We start from the raw sequence: 8,331 nt of genomic DNA on the forward strand, positions 1-8,331 counted from the left end.
ATTGCATCAATTACCTAATTGAAGGAAACCTTGGGGAATTGGGGCTTGAATCATTCTGATAATTGATTTAATTTTCATTTAGTTTGTGTATGAAAATACACCCACACACATTCTACCTTGAAGCTTTCTATTTAGTAACAGGCAAAAGCAGCCTCCATCTCTGGAACTGATATAATTTGTCACTTGTGGTTTCCTCATGTTGGCATATCCCAACCATGAGATTTCATTGGCATGGTCATAATACATCCCTGGAGGAAAGTTTCCATTTTCTACAACTTGAATTATGTAACTATATATTAATTGTTTTTTGAAGGTGAGGAATGGAAAATTCCTACATTTCTCGAATTTGCGTGTCATCCTTGTGCAGGGGCCATGCTAATCTTCTCTGTACCGTTCCAATTTTAGTATATGTGCTGCCGAAACGAGCACGCCTACATTTCTCATGTAGATTTGTTCACCAATTATTTTCTTTTCTTTTTTAAAAAAATGATTTCTTGCTTTTTTGGCATATCTAACATTTTTCAGAAGAAGCTTGAAAAACTTTAGTTGGAGAGAAGAAGGACAGGGGAGATTTTCACTACTAAATTCTGCCAATTCAACAAGAAAGCATTCATATACGATATTCATACAGAACTCAAAAGATTCCACAAAGTACCCAATATACAACTCTCAATATTAACTAAGCCCTCCAAACTGGCAGTAAAGAGCCACTGGTTAGTCCCTTGTTTCTTAAAAGAAAATCATCTCCCTTCTGCTTTCTTTCTATTCCTAGTTTGTTAAGTATTTTTATCGTGAGAAAATACAGTTTCGTCTAATACTTTTTCTGTATGTATTGAGTTGATCATGTGATTTTTATCTTTTGTTCTCTTAATATGGTGTGTTACACTGATTTCTGTATGTAGAAGTAACTGCATTCCTCGGATAAATCCCTTTTAGCCATGGTATATAATCCTTGGTATATGCTGCTAGATTCATTTTACTAATATTTTGTTGAGGATTTTTGTATTTATATTGATATAAGATAGTGATTTTTAGTTTCTTTTCTTGTGACGTTTTTGTATGATTTTGGTGTCAGGGTTGTAATGGCCTCATTGAATGATTGGTAAGTGTCCCCTCCACTTTCATTGTTTGGAAGCATTTGTAAAAAATTAGTGTTTTTTTTTGTTTTGTTTTGTTTTGTTTTGTTTTTTTAAACATTGCGTAGGATTGACCAGTGAAGCCATCTGGGTCCGGGCTTCTATTTTATTATGAATCCAACCTCTTTACTTATTATAGCCCTCTTCAGATTTTCTATTTCTTTATGAGTCAATTGTGCTCACTTGTGTCTCCCTAGGAATTTGTCTTTTTCATCTACATTATCTAACTTGTTGACATGCAATTTTTCATAGTATCCCATTTTATCCCTTTTATTTCTGTAATAATAGGTAAGAAAGACCCATCTTTCATTTCTGGCTTTAATAATGTAAGTCTTTTTTTCACTGTGTCAGTCTAGCTAAACATTTTCCAATTTTGTTAATCTGTTCAAAGAACCAACTTTTGGTTTTGTTGATTTTTATCTATTGTTCTTCTATTTTCTATTTTCATTTATTTATACTCATCTTTATTTTTTCTTCTTTCCTCTTGATTGGGGTTTAGTTTTCTTGTCTTCTTCCAACTTCTGAAAGTAGATAATTTTGTTTCTTTAAATTATATTAGCAAAATTTTCACCACAAGGGCTCTGAGGGTTATCTTCCTCAATTATTTTGGTAACTGGCTTATGTTTTTCTCCTCTTTCCTCTCTTCCTCCAGTATATATTTGATGACTTTGGCACTGATATCCTATCCTCAGCTCCACTAAGCCCCAAATCCATGCTACCTTAACCACCCACCACACTGCTCCCTCTCTGAATCCCACCTCCATGAAGAAATGCTCCTCTGGTAAGATGTTGCACTTAGTTTTCCTCCATTAAGCACAACTTCCATTCCTGCCTCTAACCCCCATTTCCCAACCACACTAGACTGGCCTTTCACCTTCTACTTACTTTGTCTTTTTTTCTGTTCATAAAGTCCCATAACATTCTTCCGCTTATAATTAATTCTATGTAGCCTGGACTCCATTAATTGCCATTTTAGTTCTTTGCTATTCCTTACTATTCTGCTGTGCTTGACTCTTTTCCCAAATTAGCCCCATTGCTCTCTGTCTACTACTCCTGTTTCCTGGAGGCAGACTATGATTGGTTGTAAGAAAGCATGAATGCATTCTAATTTGGATCAATTATTCCTTCCAAAGAATAACGACTGTTACCTGTCTAACAAGTCACTAGTATGGTGCCTGGCACATATTTGAGACACTATGAATGTGACTTCTTTCCCTGTTTCTTCTTATTCTTTCTCTTGTTGACTCTTGTCCACATACTCTTTAATTGCTAATTCTAATCTTTTCCATGCAACTCATGTCTCACATGTTCTGCTCACTAAGCTCTCTCATTCACTTACTTGTCCTTCTCTGTTCCTAGGAAGATAGCAGCAATGCAACATGAGTTGTTTAACCTATCCCCTCAATACCTTTGCCCATCTTCCAAGGCCTTTTCTTATATCTAAAGGATATCAATCCTGCCCTCTCAGTACAGTATTACATTTCCTTCAGTTCACTGACAAACTCCTAGATTGACTGGTTAGCAACAGTTCCATTATGGAGTGGTAGTTTCACAAGGCCTAAACGTAGGTTGGTGTAAAAGTTCATGTGGTGAAAGGAAGTGGTCTCTGCCTCTATTGTCTTTTCTTTGCATCATCTATATGCTTGCCATATAATAGACATTTAATAAATATTTATTGAGCAAATTAATGTACTACACATTATGTCACTGGTTTCATGTACTTTTGACACTTCTGTGATGTTTCCAAGCATCACATCATTTTCTTCATCATTTGGGAGATCAGAATGTGGAAATTCCCCCTCCTTTTTCCTCAACAACCACCCTCATGCTACACCTGTAACTTAAAGCTCTTTATGCAAAAACAGACGTGTCTGATTCCACGTAGTGAGCAGAAGATTACATATAGATTAAAAATCAAAAGAAAATGAACTCTGCTCCAGTGTTAGAAAATAGAGCCAAGGATGGATAAAACCAGAAGATCAGGAATGATGACACAATGCAGTGGCAAATGTTTGAAGAATGGAATAAGGTGCTAGCATTTCTTTCCTGAGATAAAGGTACACGGATAGTCGCTCAGGAAGTCTTCTATGTACTTTACCACAAGGTAGATGAAGTATGCTGTGTAATTTTTTTAGAAGAGTTTTCAAGAAAACTTTAGGTGATTAATGTAAATATCTTACAGCCATGGTTAGCAGAATAAACCTTTTTCTGAATAATATAACAAAATCTTCCTGGTAAAGAAAAGCATGTAAGATATTTCCTTTTGCTTCTGGGAACCAAGAAGCAATAAGGAAGAAATGGTTTAGACACTGAAATGTTAAAATTTAGGAGACATTTCCATGGCCTTGTGAGAGCTGCAGATTTGAACTTGGAAGGCAGCTTAATGGACTAGAAAGAACATGAGTGTCGGGGCTGGACGAGGCATTTAATTCTGGCTTTGCCATTTAGGCTTTTACCTTGAGCACATTCTGAGGAAGAACAAAAAAAAAAAGGTGCCTCTTGGTGACTTACAGGAACACAGTTTCATGGCCTATAATAATGGAGGTGGCCTGAGATGATTTCTTGTTTAGATAGAAAAAGAATGAGGTTTGTGCTGAGTGAGCGCAATGACCTACGTCAAAGCAAACTATTTAGAACCAATTTGGTAGTATCCAGTACTACTTCAGAAATCACAAACCAGTTCCATTACTGCTTGATAGAATCAAAGATGTTCAGTGGCATCAGAAAGGGAGTGTAAGAGATTTTATATCTATGTATTCACAACGACTTCTAAAAGCCTCTGGGCCTTTCCAGCAGCTCTCACTGGGTGATGCAATTAAAATCTGTGTGAATTGAAAAAAAATAAAATTCTTTAAAACTACTCCTCTCAAAATGTTGACAGTAAATGTTTTATCACCCTTGACTCCCTCTTGCTACATTTTGCTAAGGTCCTTAAACCTTGTTTTCCACACTGTTAGGTTGTAGAGAGTCATTTCTGCTTGCCTTTGACATGCACAGTGAGGTAACCACTATGTGCATAGTGAGGTGACCACTATTCAAAGGCAAGCAGAATAATAAGCATACAATAAAAGAGCTTCATAAAGAATCAGGTCTTGGCCAGGCATGATAGTTTATGCCTGTAATCTCAGTGCTTTGGGAGGCTGAGACAGGAGGATCACTTGAGTCCAGGAGCTCAAGACCAGCTGGGCAACATAGCAAGACTCTCTAAAACAAGCTGAAAAAAAATTAGCCTGGCATGGTGGTGTACGCCTGTAGTCTCAACTATACTCCGGAGGCTGAGGCAGGAGGATCCCTTGGCCCAGAAGTTCAAGGTTACAATGAGCTAAATTGCACCACTGCACTCCAGCCTGGGTGACAGAGTGTGACCCTGTCTCAAAAAATTTTTTAATTTAATTTAAATTTTAAAAAGAACCAGAACTTGACTTCTACCCAAGCTTCTGTGACCACATTCACCAAAATATCAAATAAAAATCAGGTATGCTGTATGACAGAAGTCTTGTGTGCTGCTTCTGAGTGTGACAAGTGAGGGATGCAACTTGTACATGGAAATGTTTGAACTTGGGGGCCATTCCCATGATATATAGACACAGATAACAGGGTTTTAAAATCCAGAGTCAGCTTTCTATGGTAGCAGAGAGTAAGGGCATGTGGACAGAGCCAGACGTTGGAGCCACTGAGGCTTGGGTTTGAATTCTAGCACTGCTACATACTACCTGAGTGATCTGTGCTTTAATTCCTTCATCTATCCACATGGACATATTGCTACATAACTCCCAGGTTTGTTTTGGGGACTAAATAATTTGATATTTATAAAGGGCCCGCCCTGTAATAAGTGCTCCATAATTATTAGTTTATGTGTTCACTCATGTATTCATTCGATAAACATTTATCGAGCACTTGCTGTGTGTGGCAATCATTGTACTAGGCGTTGAAACTCAGACAAATGAGATAGAGTGTCTGTTCTTAAGGAGGTCACAATGAAGACAAGAAGACCAAGAAATAGACAATTTAGTTACAGTGTGGAAAATACCACAATATAAATCTGTGCATATGCTGTTAGGAAGGAACAAAAGAGAGATTAGGGCAGGCTTCCCAAAGCAGGTGATGAGCCTTGATGGTTAATTGGGAGCTCTTCCAAGTTACGAGAAGGAGAAAGGCATTCCATAGATAGAAGTAACATGAGCAAAGCCTCAGGGGTGAGAAAGGTGAGAAACAACATAGTACGTGCAGGAGACTACCAGCATTTGGGTATTGCCAAAACATAGTACATGAGGGAGGGAGTTGCCGGAGGTGAGAATGGGGATACGGGCAGGGAAGGTATTGGCAGGCCCTCTTTAATCTTCTCTTCCATCCCTCTTTAATCTTCTCTTCCATCCTTTCTTGGAAAATTCAGAACATGTAATTACAGTAGTTATCGCCAGAGGAGCAGAAGGCCGTTCCTCTCCTGACTGTTTTTGTGGTACATCCGGTAAATAGAAGGGTCATTTTGAGACCACCTACCCGCATTGCCACTTGGCAATCATGAGTACCAGAATGTGTGGAAGAAGAAAACAATTCTTTTGTTTTTTGTTTTTTTTCTCTCTCTCTCTCGGGCGAGGGCAGAAGATTTAAAAGCTGTGAAGTCAAGCTCTCATCAAAGTAGAACTTAGGCAATTAAAAGTTTGGACTCTGGATTCAGACAGACCTGCATTTTAAATTTGCCTTACTATATGTCTTATTACCTCAAGATAGTTATTTAAACCTCCAGGCCTTAGTTTTTCCAGCTGTAAAATGAGTTTAATGAAATCATGCATGTAAAGCACTTAGCACAGTGGTAGGCACATACAAATGCACTATATCAATGTGCTATTGCAATTGTCTGAACACAGTTGGCCAAGATTTTCATAGAAAAGCAATGGGCCTTGAATTTGGACTGGTTATCCCCGTGATGATTTTCAAGTCTTCCTCTATCACCATTGCTTTGACTTCATACCACTTGAGCTTGACTTGACTACACTTTAGGAGGGTCCCCAAGCTTCCGTATTGTTACACCTGTGGCCATAACAACTAGGAATATAACAGACTGTTAACCTGAAAATGTAAAAAGCTATGTTTTTCTTCCTTCTTCTCCAGGCAAGTTCGTGTTAAGGGAAGAACATCCAGGGAAACATAGAAATTAGCCTATGCATTATCAAGCAGATAATGGTCTTGTTTTTAAGACAATGTACCTGCATAAGATACTAAAATGTACCAATATGACTAATTATCTAATTAGAAGGCAATTTGAAGAATTCATGTTTTTGTATAAACTTACTTTGAATTTTAAATTCAACTTCACAAATGGTATTGAGGAAAAATTTTACTTAATTAAGCCTATGTAGCATATTCATTTACAATCTCTTTAAATTCAATTAAATTTAGAAAAGAGTGTTAAAAACTATGGCTAAGAACCCATTGGCAAAATGCTGAACATACAGCTACTATATGAGCCAGCAATTCCAATCCTAAGTATGTACCCAAGATAAATGAAAACACATATCCACACAAAAACTTGTAAAGGAATGTTCATAGCAGCATTATTCAAAATAGAATTTCAACTGAAATGCCCATTAGCTGATGAATGGATAGACAAAATGTGGTATAATCATACAATGGAATATTATTCACCCATGAAAAGGAATGAAATGCTGATCCATGCTGCAACATGGATGAACCTTGAAGACATTATGCCATGTAAAAGAAGCCAGACAAAGGATGCCACATAATACATCATTCCATTTATATTAAATATCCAGAATAGGTAAACCTACAGAGACAGAATGTAGATTAGGAATTGCCAACAGTTGTGAGGAGAGGAGAAAGGGAAGTTAGTTCTTAAAGGGTATAGGGTTTCTTTTCGGGGTGATTAAAATATTCTAAAATTAGATAGTGGTGATGATTGCACAACTCAATGAGTACACTAAAAAGAATTGAATTACACGCTGTAAATGGGTGAAATGTATAGTGTGTATTCAGTGTTTATTGTTGAGATATAATATCTCAATGAAGTTGTTAAAAATCTCTCATTGGCACGCTCCCTATCTTGGAATTTAGAATGTTTATTTCACTTCTGAACAATCCACTTCTCCACTACTGCTGCTTACAGTGTATGGTGAAATGGCTAAGCCTGTCAATGGAAGTGGAAAGGCTAATCATTGTGATTACATATTTGTAAACAGTAAAATAATTCCTTTGCTTTATGTTTAAAAGACTTTCAGAGTAAGTTTCTCACGTTTGTCCTTAGCTAGATTGATTAATTTCATTTCCTGAGTGCTAGCTCACCCCAAGTGCCCCCTGTCCAATTTATACCTTTGCCTAGATAAGTTGCCACAGCCTACCATTACTTCCACAATCAAGTATTAATGACACTTTCCCTCTCTTGAAAAGCTAAGGAAGTTCAAACTGCTGTTAATTAAAACTGTAATCATTTCCTAAATAGGCATAAATAAAAGGGATGTTCTTGCTGTTAAAGTAGAAGCTAGGAGTCTAAATTATCTGTTGCAAGCAAGCACTCGACATTTCTACATGGGGATTAAAAAATAAAAAGATTTTTCTCACATAGCTAGATTTAACAAAAGGATACCAGATCAGGTTAGCACTGAAAGCATATGAATATGGTAAATGAAATGGGAAAGGTTCATTCATGGCTCCTTTACGTGTCAAATTAAACAAGGTCATGATCACTGAAAGTTTTCTTCTCCCTTTTTATGAAAATAATACATTTTGGTGTTATGTAGGACATGACTTAACAGTTCACAGCTAAGGAGTAAATAATTACAGGAAGGCAATGAAGTGAAAGCTGTCTAATGGCCATGTCTTGTGTTCTGCATCAGATGATTAAACAGCAAAATCTTAATTTTAATTAACTTCTTCTACATGATGGCAATAGATTATACATTATCCCATATATTTGCTTGAACTGGAATAGCTGCCTAAAAGCTCTGTTATCTCCAGATAAAATCTAATAAAATTATTTTAAGAAAGAGATTTTCATGGGCACTGAATTCAAGGATAAAGGTATGTTTGGGGCAGAGGGAATAGCAGCTCATTTCTTACCCCCATGAGTTAGTAGTTGTCAGTCTACCACAATTAGGCTATAATATTCACGTGCTAAGACAGGCCAGAGCCTAAGAGATAAGACAACAGTTTGTAACTCACACCTGAGGGAATCTTCAGG

The 8,331-nt window shown here is 37.0% G+C and overlaps 1 non-coding gene across 1 annotated transcript; it reads right to left on the minus strand.

Moving 5' to 3' along the window:
• Positions 1-322: 322 nt before the first annotated feature.
• Positions 323-429, minus strand: LOC112131080 (U6 spliceosomal RNA). The gene has a single exon (XR_002913227.1). It is a non-coding gene; the product is annotated as a U6 spliceosomal RNA (small nuclear RNA).
• Between the last annotated feature and the right edge of the window lie 7,902 nt (positions 430-8,331).

This window comes from Pongo abelii, chromosome X (genome assembly GCF_028885655.2).
Source record: "Pongo abelii isolate AG06213 chromosome X, NHGRI_mPonAbe1-v2.0_pri, whole genome shotgun sequence".
NCBI classification, from domain to species: domain Eukaryota; kingdom Metazoa; phylum Chordata; class Mammalia; order Primates; family Hominidae; genus Pongo; species Pongo abelii.